A 14,923-nucleotide genomic window follows, 5' to 3' on the forward strand; every position below is an offset into this window, starting at 1 on the left:
GTAACTGAGAGGCAAAGGCGCCTTTCTTTGTTACAAATTAGGACCAAAGGAGGAAGCTCATTAGCAACTTTTGATAAACTGACACGCTAATTGCGTTTTCGGTGGTGGAACAGCAACGCAATATCAGCGCACAACTTTAACGAGAAAGCAGGAAAAACAGACAGATTTTGTTCATGCGTAAAGTAGTAGCTTCATCGCTCCGATAAAACACGCTTTCTTAATTATGCAGATGAACCAATATAGCATAAAAAGAATATCCACCAGAAATAAGGCTTATCAACGAGGCGTGCGATCTTTAGAAAGAAAGCGAAGCTGTGCAACCTGCTGCTTGACAGTCAACTTCGCTATAATGACATGCGCCGCATAAAGTGAGCTGCCCTGAATAATACGGAAAAAAAATTCTGTCTGGGTACATTTATTAAGTTGTGCATGAAGTTCTATGTTTGCCCCCTTTCCAACTCTTAAGCCGTGATCGTCGTGACAGAGATAATATGAGGTGATTAAGCAATTTAAAAGCTCCAAAGACCAAAATGACTAAGTTCCGTGTGTAATTACACACGGAACTTCCGCTTCCGGTTCTGGCACTTAAGTGCCAGAAGCGGAAGGTAAGACCAATGGTAAGAATAAAAAACAAAACGTTTATAAATTGTGCTTGCCTTTGTTTAAGGTTGTTTGATTATTAATATTTCGCTAGGAACGGCACGTAAGGGTATTGATTTGGCCGAAGAAATGATGTTTAGGGGCAAAGCCTCCCAGGCGCTCTGGCTGTCGGCGTCTTCTGTCGTGTCGTCGTTTTATGCAGTCACAGTACTGTTACCGGGGCAATCGTTTTCCAACGCCTTGCGCTAATGCGTACTAAAAGGACACACCGGTATACTCGTTTACCAACGCCTCGCGCTAGAACTCTTCGGGCTTCAAGTCGCGAGCCTTGTACTGAAAACTGTATACCTTTACCCCCCAACGGATTCATCTCCGTGGGCAAAAACGCCAAGGCGCCAAGAATACACTTATACACTGCATGCTTCGTCCCTCCCCAGGTTTCACGCTGGTGGTGATGGCCTGGTTTTTTTTGTGTCTGTTCAACCAGGTGGGAAGCACGGCTTTTTGGTGAATAATTCTAAATAAAGCAGTTTTTACGACCAGAACAAAAGCTCCAAATTTAAATAGCCGTCCAGGATGAAGGGGTAACGTAGCAGGTGAGATTTTTTACGGTCGTATGTAAGGGTGGTTCTTGATGCTGCCTCTCAGAAACACATTGCCACGGGTCTTACATTGAAACATGAGAACGGGTCTTACGAACGCATCTAAAGTGATTTTACCACACTGAGTCTAGGCTGCCTCACGTATATCCGAAACCTATCTTTCACGAGAAAGAACACTCGCCTCATCTTCATACGCGCCGCTTTTCCGTACTCGCTTGTCCTCGAATAAACACCTAGCTGGAGCTCCCGGAATGAATGGTAGGGCTATCTCCGCGCGTTGAGCCGGCATCGCCGAAGGATTGAACAGAAGTTGGCATCACTCCCTATGAATCCGGAGAAAGATTGGCCGCATTGAGCTACATGCACGTTTTTAGAAAGTTTGGCAAATGCTGGGGTTGTCGCGATGGTTCGGACGCTGAACAACTGACATGCAGCGCGTTGCTAATGCAGCTAATAAATTTCTGAAAACTGTTACATTGTCTTGTAAGCTTCTTATATTAAACGTAAATGAGAAAGGCGTTGCAGTATTGCGTGAACCAATCATGGGAATGTTTAAACACCCATGGATGGCGGCGAAATATTCGCTAACCTCAACAAACTCATGGCGGATAGGGTGGTTGCGATGACGAGACTGGGAAAGTAAATCGTGAATGAAAATAAGGAATAAGGAAGGTTACGAGAAGACGATGGCGAACTGGGACTAGAAAAGAAGAAACAATAAAAACAATTCAACATCCCATTTGTTTAACGACAAAGGTAGTCTAAACACGAAGCTTTTGATGCTTGAGGCTTAGGGATTGTTGGCGGTACGGACTTTGATCGTTGCGGTTCAACCACCTTGCATTTCACCCCCGATCGTCATCATCGTCCCCCTTCGTTTAACGACAAACGTGGTTCAACCATCTTTCCCTTCACCCACGATCATCGCCATCATCGTCGTCATCTTCGTCTAACTATAGTCCCTGCAGATTTGGCTAGGCTGCCGTCCAAGGGCTTCAGCAGGGTCCATAGTTCAAAAACAACAACTAGGCATTCATAATGGCGCTACAGGGTGATAACAAAATTATATACAACTGCAAAACGTAAACAGCCTCCAATAACTCTGTCCATGAGCGTATAAAAATTGCGATTTCATAGAGCAACTGTGCAAAGTTCTCCTTAATCCTTCAGTCCCTTCGGGAGTGGCGGGTACCGAAGTTGACTGTTTGAGTTTGTGCTTTTATTTCGCATTATGCTTGAGCAATTAAGATGTTTTGCTCGTAACGTCTGGCATGAAATCAACATTCGGCTATATTCTATAGCGCCATTGTTTACAGCTGCAGCCCTCACTAAGCGAGCTGCCAGCAAGACAGGGGGAGTTACACGCTGTTCCGTACTTGGGGCACGTCGTGGTTCTAATCGATGGCTCAATAGTATGCATGGCGTAATAGAGGGTTATTGCGATCGTGTCGCCGTTTCCGGCAGCGTGAGTCGCTGGAGTACTCTTTGCATCCGAGTCTGCGACGATGAACCCAAGGCCAATTGGCAACTGTCGAATTTACGGCGAGACGAAAAGCACGACTAGTGTTGCGCATCGTGAGACAACGTGGGTGCTTGTCCCGTCAGCCCAGTGGGTTTCTCGGGCCCACTCTTCGTAGCTGGTGATCGGTCTTTATGACTTCGTTTACGCGGCCGGGCGACCGAGGACCGTCGGCCCGGCCGCGTGAGATGGCCTACCAAGGATGGCGGGTCATTGTAACGTATTTGTGACAGGGCCCAAGTACGCCGCTTGATGGTCAACGTTTCTTGAGTTTGTCCGATAATGGTTCAAAATAAACTCTTGCCCGACGCCGACGACGGCAACAAGAAGTTTTCTGGCGTATTTCCCACTTTTTTCTAGAGGGACCCCCGTGCGCGTCTAGGTACGCGCTGTCTATACAGACTTCAATAAGGCTGTTCTCTAGCCAGCCTGTGCGCTTTCGGAAAAGCTCACTAGTCTGAATCTCATTCTCTGATCTCTGACTTATTCAAGTCCGTGAATAAGACGAGACTGCCAATAAGACTGCCACGAAGTACGTTTGTTCAAGCAGGCGGCCCCAGTGCCGATTCGCGCCGTACAACCCAAACGCAAACGTTTGGCCTATGGAGTGTTCATTAGAGAGTTTGTGTGGGTATTCTAGAAAAGGGGCGCGTACCACCAGAATGGCACATACTCGCCGTGCGGCATTGTTCAACCAAAGAATCCATAGGAGAAAGCGCCGCGTTAAACCATCGGCGTCTATAGGCGGAGAGGTGCATGATTTTAGTGGTGAAAGCCATGGGAAGACAGCCCAACGGTCGACCGGAGCGCCCTCTCAGTATACTTGCCCTTTTTGCTACAGACACAACTTTTTGAAAATAAATCGTTGTTCTGGTAGCTTTTTCTGATGGTAATATTTTCTTGCAACCTTTGTTGTATCTGAATAAATTTATTTAGGAATTTGTAAAGTGTGAACCGTGCTGATGACGCCTCTGATCGTCTGCTCAGCCCGGAGTGCAGACGACCACAGCTAAAAACGGCACGCAAGCAGACGACGCTAATTTTTCACTTGTAACTGCTATAAAAAATATTTCAGCAAAAAAAAACTAAGTAAATATATAATTTTACTATAGAAATTTTTCAGAACAGCAATTTGATTCTTAAAAGCGCCTCAATGGCAAATGCGGTCAGTGGACCGGTGAGCTGTTTATCGCGCGCTTTCATCACTGCGGCGACAGCGTCGTGATGCGATACTTTCCCGTACGGTAGACTCACCAAATTTCTAGGGACTATAGTCTAGCGGCACAAATGGTTCAACCATCTTTCACTCCACCCACGATCATCATCATCATCATCATAATCCCTCTTCGCGTAACGAGAAAGATGGATCAACAACTTTGACTTTACATTCTTCAGACCCAAAAATAAAGCCTTGTGCACATCACACCCCCCGCCCCCTTATGCTTGATGCAGAGTGCATTGAAGGTGTTCAATCGGTAAAAAGGTTAGGCATAATATTTCAACAAAACATGCTATGGGATTTGCGTGTTGATAAAGTAATAGGCACACTGTCTAGGATAACAGGCATGCTCTCTAGGATTCGGTTTTTCGTACCACTATCAGTTAAGATGATCATTTACAACTCTTTATTTCTATCCAACATTTCGTACTGTCACCTGGTGTGGGGTACCACTACCGATTCAAACGCATCAAAACTGGTGCTATTACAAAAAAAGGTACTCCGCATAGTGGCGGATGCCACTATGGCGGTGCCACATAGTGGCGGATGCCACACAGCCCAAATTATCAGGCCCTTATCAATAACTCCAAAGAATGAGCTCTATATGCAAAAAATACTACGCCGGTACAGAACATGTCTTAAAAATAAAAACACGTACCTGAACACAATAGCCGATTTAAGTTTAAAAACAGAAACTACCCTACGCGTAATACTGATATTTGATATGTCCCCCACAGCCGCACCAATTATGGCTTCCAGATGTTGCGTTACCAGCTTTTTCAATTGCTGAACACGTCAGGTGATCAGTAACAAAGTTTATTAACATTGTTAAACAATTCCAGGTTCATAATCGTTTTACTTTTTTTCGTCTTTTTTTTTTTTCTCTATTTGCGCAAACCTACGCACAGATTGAGTGTTGCTGATTGTTTATTTCTTGTGTAAATTAAATGTGAATGTTCCGGTGTACTTCTGTGTGTCTACATAGTACGCTTATTTGAACTGCTGTGTGAAATTTGCTTATTTGTGTTTAATGTGCATAGTTGAGCGAAATTTACACGCATTTATGTGACTCATTCGTTTGCTACTTTTAAGTGCGAATGCACTTTATAAGCGACCCTAAATTCCGTTGACCGCCGTCCGTCCACATAGCAACAGCTGCGGGTGCGCGCGCTCCTCGTCTTCCTTGGCAACGGGGGGAGATGGCACATACCCACGTGGGAGATTGGCCAGGAATCTCCTCGTCTTCCTTGGCAACGGGGGGAGATGGGCGCGCGCTGCCTGGCCGCTGACATGGCACATACCCACGTGGGGGATTGGCCAGGAATCGGGTGTGAGAAGGGCTAATGCACCCGCTTAAAGGAGTACTGACACGAAATTTCAAAGCTGAGATCCGCTCTAGCAATCAAGCACAACGACAACACAAATAGGTGTCTGTGCATGGCACATACCCACGTAGGGGATTGGCCAGGAATCGGTCGTGAGAAGGGCTAATGCACCCGCTTAAAGGAGTACTGACACGAAATTTCAAAGCTGAGATCCGCTCTAGCAATCAAGTACAACGACAACACAAATAGGTGTCTGTGAATAAATGCATCTTTCTTTCTTTGTAGTTGTGTGTGTGTGATCTCTCTTTCGCGAACATTACCGAACCGCGCAAATTCAACTCCTGCATTCGCACTTTCACATTCTTCCCCTCGGGGAAATGCGGGGAATTTTTTTTGCCATGTATACGGGGCACTCTCCCAGTCAAGCCGAGCCACGGCTTTTTGATTGTGCCCCAGCATCGAGAACTCTTGTAGTTGTTGATGTTGAATTAAAGATTTGATTTGAGTTGATTTGATTTGAAGAAACTCTGCCATGTTTGTATCGTTCAACCCCTCACCCTGGAGCTATGTGGACTCCTCAGTCATGAGTAATGCTACTATCTCTATTAACGAATAGCTCATTCGATCGCTACACCATGACCTCACGCCTGCAGGTGCGTTTGCTTGGGGGGCGCGAAATTTTATAAACATAGTCTTTAACGTGACTGTGTTGCTTGGCGACGACGTTGGCAAAAGTGTTCACCGGGCTGGAGCCCGCAAACAGTTCACCCTCGGTGTGTGTTCAATTAAAGTTGAATGCGTCGCGTTCCACCGCGGCGCGTGCTTGAAAAAAGAAATAATAAATAAAATACAAGAAATGCATTTTGTTCTATCTGACGATCGTTACGTAAGCCCCGATCCTAGTCGGCTGACTTACGAGAAAAACGCTCCCTCCGCGTCTGTTTCCCAAACGTTTTCTTTGCGCAGAGCACACAGTTTTGAGACACAAGCCACCACGCCAGCTCGGAATGCGGTGCACGTAAGAGTTCAAGATAGTTGTACATAGCCGAAATACAACTTACGACAACCGAAAAGCATAAAAAACAAAGTTTTCAGTGAAGCGGTCTCATCCTGCGCATCTAAGGTCGTCCACACAAGGGGAAGCAACAACATGCGCTTGAAATAGAGGCTAAATGCATTGCTGTTTCTAAACGTTTATTAAAACAATTTTAAATGCTGGGGCCAGCAGTGACATAGCGAGGCGTGCTGCGTGTCAGCTGGTTTCACTGAGATTGACAAGCGGTTCTTACACGAAGTAGCTTAAAAAGCTAGAAAGGGGTTCTATAAGAAGGAACCGGTGAGCACAAAATGCTGCGCTTTGGAACAAATAACACGTGAGATTCATTGCGACTGGAACAGAGAGAACGACCATCTTTCCGAGAAACTATGGGTTTCGCATTTGTCGAGATTTTCCACGTTGAACGTGGGGGAACGATCAAAGTTTGGTGTTTCGTAGAGTTCAGAAGGGAAAAATGGGAGCGCCGTGCATTTGGAGGAAGCGAGGGAGAGAAGGTATGTTTGGGAGGCAGCAAGCATTGATTTCGCTTCCCCGCTGTTTTTCACCACCTGCGACTGGCGGAAGCAGCAGCTCTGAAGAGCCGCGCACTGCCGCAACCGGGATCAGTTCTTCGGGAACGCCTGCTTCACTTCCATCTCTAAAGCCCTCCACGGACTCCGAGAGCAGCGGAAACAATTTAAAGCTATGCTGCTCTCGGGAACCTTCTATTCATCCAGTGCTGCGCATCACGTCAGCGTATTCAGTCGGCTTAGATTGAACAGAGCCACGGTGCCTTCTAGCTGGCAGAAAAAAGCAGGAGCACAGGCTCCGAAGAAATGCTCCCGACACTTGCTCGAGCGAACAGCTGTCGGCGAAATTGCTTGTTCGGCGGTCGGGTAAACGGGGTCTGCAATGCCATCCGCTAGCGTCGCTCCAGGGCGTCAGTGAATTGAAGTGCTGCACATGCTGAATACGTCATCATCACAGTAATATTCGACGTCATCATCACCATCATCATCAGCATCATCAACAACAAGAACAACGAGCCGACTCATGTCCGCTCGAAAACAGGCAAGGGCAAAGGCTTGCAGTGAACACGCCGAGGTATCGGACAGACAGACACTTTAGCGGTGGGTGAGTGAGGGAATGATGGTTCTGTCCCGGTGAACCTTGGAAGTTCGGTGGTTAAAACTGCCTAGTACCGGTTCCCTCACAACCCATCGGAACAGGCGGTGCTCCTGACTTGGGGATATAACAGTGGGTGGTAGTCAACAGATTTGAATTTTTTCCGGGAGAGAATAAAGGGCTCCTAAGTGGATGCGCAACGTGAAACATCTTACAAATCCGCTCTCTAAAACAGTAAAACAAAGTGGGACATCTTAGAACCCTGCTCTTTCTAACTTGTAGACTGAGAAAATATTTCCCCCAATAATGAGTAAAAGGGATGCGGGGAGTAGAGCACACAGTCACAGCTTGTTCCTGCTGAATATTCCCCTAAAAACAGGTGATGCGCCAAATAGGATATAGGTGATGCGCCAGGTGATGCGCCAAATAATAACAACAATACTGACTACCTTGTTTGTTTAATGCTTTGTAAGTTTACTACTGATCAAGTCGACCCGATTCCTCCAATGTGCCTTGTGTCCCTCCCTGATGAAAGCAAGGCCACTCTCGAACACGTTAGTAGCAAACTTGCGATCGCCCCCCTCCCCCCCCCCCCCCCCCCCCTGTCCTCCACCTTCACATTTCTACTTATTCTGTTTGCTTTTCGGCCAGCCTCCCATGTCACATGGCCTCTGTTGTCGTCTGGAATCGTTTAATTCGAATGCAATAAATACGTCGATGTTAAGTGCGCTAATTCGTAAAATGTTTTTGTCTGCGTCTTTGTGGGGCGGCGGGGAGTAGAGCACCGCATATGCAATTCCTGCTAGTAACACCGTCCCCCCATAGCGTATGTTTCAAATTCCAATTGCTTTCAGCTTTTCGCACAATGATTTCTTCTTGCTTAGCTGGCTGTCAGCCCCAGGTGGAGCTGTTCGGAATTTGAGGAGACTACGTGACATGGAGAAGGCAAAATTGGCACGAGAGTGAGGTACCTGTATATGAGGAGCATGGACACGCGGTAGAGACGGAGGACCAGACAGCTGACCAAGCGGTACGGAAATTTGGTAAGGGAAGGTGAAGTATACACAACAGATGAAAAGCAGCTAAAACCAGCAGAGACGACGAATTGGGTACAAAGAATGGGAGTGAAAAAAACCCTGGAGACACTTATAGAAAAGAGTAACTAGAAATCAGGAAAAAAGGTTCCTATGGCAATACGCAAGGCATTATATTGCTTTTTGAAGCACGGTCGGGGTGTCTGAAAACCCGGCATACACGGCTGGCTACAGGCAACAGGACGAAACTTGTGTATGCTGCGGCAGGGATCGGGAAACCGTAGAGCATATTGTCATAGGCTGCACAGAGATACGACCGCGACGGGGTAATGGGGAACCGACGTTGACGGAGGCGTTGGGATTTAGTGTGAGGGGGAGCCTCAACTTGAGGGCCATGGAGGTGATGAAGAGGTGGCTGAAAAGTAGGGAAGAGAGTGGGAAGTAGGAAGAGTAATATACCGAACTAGAATTTAGAACAGAAGGGGGAGGGGTATACAGGGATGCAAGGGCAGGAAGGGGGGAAGCGATGGGAGTTTAAAACCGGGATGAAGGGGGCTGGCCCATTACGTTAGTGAAGGGTAGGGCAAACAAGTACAATAACACAGGCAAGTCGGTTGGTGACAGCCGCCCTACCGATACAAAGGGAGGGCCTCTAATCATCATCATCATCACGCAGTCTTTAGAAGTAACGGCTGCCCTGCTCAGACTGCAATGAATTTAAGTTCCTAAACCTTTGAAGCTTTCGTGGAAGGTACTTTGCGCCCTGACGGCTGTAGAAGGTAAAGACCAAACCGCCCTCGAAATAAATACCCTGAACCAAAACCTCAACCTGATTCAATGCGCCTAGTTCGGAGCTACCTACTGTTCAATTAGGTAGCGACAGAACTCTCAGCTCGGAAATTTCCACCGATCCAACGCATAACAGCAATACATTTCTAACCACATTTTTGTTTACATCTAGTGCAGGGTTCCTTCGTCGACTGAACCAGAGAGAACCTGCACGAAAGGGTTTCTGGATTCAACTGCGGAGCACATGCCCGTTCTGAATCCGACTTGCCTCTGACTCAATTGCGGGATCCGCCCTGCGTCCGACACAACACTAGGAATTGTCTGGGGTAGGCGTCCCTTTATCGGCGAGGACACACATGACTTGAGGCGCAATTAATTCAATAATTTGATTTTATGTATAATTATGAGGAAATCAATCGAGTCACTATGACGATACTCGTTCAAGCCTTAAAAATGTGGAATGTGCATTTCTCGGGGGTAGACCCCTTGACACCGATTGGACACGCTGCCGTGTGAAATTGCCCATACCGATTTTTCGCTAAGGCAGATGGCTCGGCCGCCAACGTGTTTTGTTGATGCCCGCACGGCTCACTTATGCAGACTAGTGCACACAGAACGCTGTAAAGGGAAACTGAACTGATTTGTAAACAATGCGGGATTACTAGAGGAAATTGTAGTCCAGAGTCCATAGGCCATGTTTCGACCATTACGAGTGCGTTTACGCGAATTTATTTAGTAGAAAAATAAATTCGAAATTGATGTCCTCCTCCCTGCATCCTCGCCCATTTTCTGTGGCGATGCTCGTTCAATGCGGATGGCTCGGCCGCTAATCCATTTCTGTGGCGTTTTCGTGTGATGTCAGGAGGAAATGACTTGGCTTGACAGCGCTGCTGCACAGCTCGCCGACCTTCCGACACAGTAAGAAGGCCCAGCGTTTAGTCCACCGCCGCCGACGGGTCGTCGCAATGCGCTCGCTCAATTGAAACTAAGCCACAGCACGTTTGAGAATGGAAGAATGTGCCTTTCTTTATTTTGTTAGTTTGTACACTGTATCAAGCTCCGAGTACGGGTCACTCCCCACAAGCGCTGCACAAGTGCACATGCGACGCTTCGCTGACTGGTACGCTAGTAGGAAAATGTAAGGCCAATTCAAGGCGGGAGAAGAGTCAGCAAACTAATATAGGTACTAAGGAAATAAAATCAACTGAAACTTTTAACGTTCAGCGTAAAACTAGGGTGCAGGATGCACTTTTTTGCTGTGGGGTAACAAGCACAGTGGCCAGCAGCCCAACCACACATCTGCGAACGCTTTCCCGTCTAAGAAATGAAATTGCTATACGTGAGATATTGTGGAAATTTGGGGGACGCTTACTGCACAACCGCTGTACAACAGTCATCTAAGCTGCTTGAAATGTTAAAACTAAATAAACATGTTAACTGATTATACATTATATACCTTATATTTTCAAGGCGGGCAGAGCTGGTCCGTGGCCGAGTGGTCTGGAGCGCTAGGTACGTTATCTATGAAATCGCTAGTTCCCCCGAGAATACATTCTTTTTTTGTATTATTTCATTGTTTTCGGCCGATGTTTAAAATACTGATTTCACTATTTTTGTGCCGTAACGTTCATACCTCCACGAGCGAGTTCGCACAACGCGCGCAGACTGACACTGACGCGCTAGCGAGTTATCGTTGGCGTTCTGTTGCCATAAGCACCGACTGCTTCCGGGCAGCGGGCACGTTCCAGAGTCAGCAGACCCTTGGCTTGGTGCGAACACGCTTTTTACGATACAGGCATGGGTGGGGAAAGCTCCAAATATGGGGAAAAGCGCATGGCATTTGAGCGTCTGTGGTGACGCGGGGGGCGTTCATCCACTGCGTCGGCCTCGGCTAGTGATAGCTACGATTCCAAGCCGTCCTAGTAAGCTTACCTTAGGCATTTGACGGCCGACAACATGACAGAAGCGCGGTAAGACGATTATTGAGATATCAAGGATGCCCATCCAACGTTAACGTCGGATGTCAAGCATGTTGTTTGTACAGAACCGAAACCGAAACTTGTTTAAAATGCTAATCTTGGACATCTGCCAATCCCGGTGCACCTACTCCGAAGTCACAGCCTTTAGTTGGTGTGCCCGCCGCACACCGCGCATGGTAGTTTTTCTTCTTTCGGGTTTATAAATAATTACCGACTTATCCATCGGATAAGCGATGAAAAGTGTGTTAATTTGGGCCAGTCTACGCAGTGCAAGCAGAAAGTGGAGCTTGACAAATTCACTTCAGTGTCCCTTTAAAACACGAAGATACAAAGATTGCCTCGCGGCAAACAAGGAACATGTACGAACCAAGAAATGCTTCTTCTCAATTTTAAACAGAGAGAGAGAGAGAGAGAGAGAGAGAGCTTCCTATCTAAAACTTCAGAGTACTTCCATACTGGATGAAACGCAGCGAAGCAATAGCTATGGGCTTTTGATATAGGGGATTTATATGCTATCTTTACTAGAACACGCCGGCGTTGAGAGCACAAGTTGCTGTTCATTGGGGAGGGATTCGCAGCCACTCGACAAAATGGAAGTTGAGGCGGCAATGGTGGCGGCTGCACGTTTTGCGGCAGCGGCCTTCCGTTATCTTTCCACTTATTCGGTTTCACTGCGCGCCGAAGCTCCTCACATTCTCGCTGACGGTGAAAGGCATGGAGTAGCTCAGTACCTGGATTAGTGGAAAAAAATTCCCCGCATTTCCCCGAGGGGAAGAATGTGAAAGTGCGAATGCACGAGTTGAATTTGCGCGTTTCGGTAATGTTCGCGAAAGAGATCACACACACACACACACAACTACAAAGAAAGAAAGATGCATTTATTCACAGACACCTATTTGTGTTGTCGTTGTACTTGATTGCTAGAGCGGATCTCAGCTTTGAAATTTCGTGTCAGTACTCCTTTAAGCAGGTGCATTAGCCCTTCTCACGCCCGATTCTTGGCCAATCCCCCACGTGGGTATGTGCCATGTCAGCGGCCAGGCAGCGCGCGCCCATCTCCCCCCGTTGCCAAGGAAGACGAGGAGATTCCTGGCCAATCCCCCACGTGGGTATGTGCTATGTCAGCGGCCAGGCTGCGTGCGCCCATCTCCACGTGCGCGGACATCGCCGGTGGACGCAGGTTCAGGGTCACTCAAGAAGTGCATTGCACTTAAAATTCCACGAGGAATCCTAGGTACCACTGTTGGGGGCCCGGTGGAGGCACGGGATTTAGAAGCGAGTGTCACGGGAGGAGCACTGCAACCATTCCCTGATAGGTTTTCTCTGTCTCCGACGGTCGGAGCCCAGCAAGCAGCACCTGTTGGGGAGCGGAACCCCGTTGCAGGGGGTTTCATTAAATTTGCGCAATCTGATGCCCTCCCTGAGGTGTGAGATCAGGCCTGCAAAGGAGTAAGACAGCTACGGATCAGAACAAAAACTCGCTGTCCTCAATTCCCATTTCCTCTTCCCTTTTCCTTCAACCTAGCCTTTTCCGCTACGTCCCAGGGGAGATCAGGGGAGTCTCCCCTGGCCCGTACTCTGTTGGCTCCGAGTGCTGTGGGCGCTGAGTAGCGTTTCCCTTTTATTTTACCTCCACCCTCGGTGGACGGAATTCTACTTATCATTCGGCCACCTAATTTATTTTACAATTGCGTATTAACCGGTTATACCTGGGTGGCGCCGGTCGAGTCCTCGTTCGCCTCATTCACTCAATGTTCGTCCTCAGAGCGACCCACACGCGCCAGGCCCAAAATGAGTTTAAAATGCAACTGCTGACAAGATCGGTAGCACCGTTATCAGCCGGTTGCGCAACTTGTAAAAAGAGCATCGCTGTTCGCGACTGGTATAATACTTGTGAAGGAAGCGTCGGCGGTGGTGAGGAGGAGTGCAAAAGCAATACTGAGTAAAGTGGACCGGAATTAGAACTGGCGGCGTTAGACACTGTACTTCAGGCTTCGCTGTAAAAAAAAAACAGAACGTTTTCCCGGCGTTTATATTCGTCTACTTGCTTTCTTTACCGGGAGGTGAGCAAGCAGTAAGAAAACCATGAAAGAGCTTGCCAGCAGTACGGATACTTGGACAACTTGTGTTGCCATTACTACAAACAAGTCAACTCGATGAATAGGGAAGAAGGACGACAAAAACACAGCGCCGCGTTCGTGTGTTTTGTGTATATTGGTTTAGTTGCCCTGTTTTCGAGTTGCACGAAGAGAGGGATGGAGTGTTCTCTTATAAATAATTTGTTAGTATTCCTTGTCTAACCCAAAAAATACGAATGCTTGGTCTCGAAACAACTTCTTATTGCCTAAAATAAGAACCAGATTAGAAAGACAGACGATTGCACTTTCTGAATAGCTTTTTTCCAACACCTTAATCACAGCCATTGAGCTACAAAATCCCCTTATATTTTAAAGAAGTATTACGGATTTCCATAATATAAACGAGAACTTAAACTGCTGGTTAATACTGTTTATGACTTTGCTAGTGTTTTCTGGACACGTGTTTTCTCGATTATGTATCTCTGTTACGTTTACTTGTAAATAAATATTTTACAGCAGAACATAGAACATACTAATAGCAAATGAATCAATCTTATTATTTTCTTGAATAATCTTAGCTTAAACTACTGACCGCGTGTGAGACTTAAGGTCACATTTGTGTCAGATTACGCTATTTTTGGCTTGGTTGATGCATTATTTCGGATTTCCTTGTGGTTGCGTAGTTCCTCATGTGTTTGTTTTTGGAAGACACCAATCGTTCTGTTTTGTGAGGATTAATAGATAAAAGTGGAATCACATTTATAGAAAACCTGCGAACAAGTTGAAGAAAAGAAACACGTTCGCATCAAGTGCATTGTTCGCGCAGATAACTCGCAGCGTCAAATCAACGCCTACTGGTCACTTCATTACGACCGTAACATAAAAACTGAAACAAGGAGATAACAACGAACACTTAGCGATAATGAAGCGAAAATGGGACGAACATTACTCGGTGGTTCCATTCTGGTGGCGAACTCCCTAAATTCCTGGCCGACTGGCCGTCTCTAAAACAATAAATAATAACACACACACACACATATATATATATATATATATATATATATATATATATATATATATATATATATATATATATATATATATATATATATATATATATATACAGTAAAATAGACGACTAAAGGGTCACGAACGAACATGTATTAACGTTTCGGCTTGGGGCAAGCCTTCGTCAGAATCTGACGAAGGCTGATTCTGACTGGCTGGCTGATTTTGACGAAGGCTTGCCCCAAGCCGAAACGTTAATACATGTTCGTTCGTTACCCTTTAGTCTTCTCTTTTACTGTACATTTTTACCGGCCCCGTTGTACTATATTCATACGCTATATATATATATAAATATATAGTTGAGAAAACGGTAGACGCACGATTAAAAACAAAAACAGTGGTTTACTGACGTTTCGACTGGAGGACCAGTCTTCATCTTGAGTCTATATATATATATATATTTCGATGAACACTGCGGGATGTTTGTTACGCTCAGTACTTAACGCTTTGTGGCATAAAAAGAAACTATGCGTGCAACCAGTGGTGTTTTTGGTTTTCTATTATTGTGCATCTAGAAAAAGCAAAGAAAAAAGTTTTGTTCAAGTCAAA

This window comes from Haemaphysalis longicornis, unplaced genomic scaffold, assembly GCF_048455015.1.
Source record: "Haemaphysalis longicornis isolate Haplotype H1 unplaced genomic scaffold, Haemaphysalis longicornis Haplotype H1 scaffold_3, whole genome shotgun sequence".
Classification (NCBI taxonomy): Eukaryota; Metazoa; Arthropoda; class Arachnida; order Ixodida; family Ixodidae; genus Haemaphysalis; species Haemaphysalis longicornis.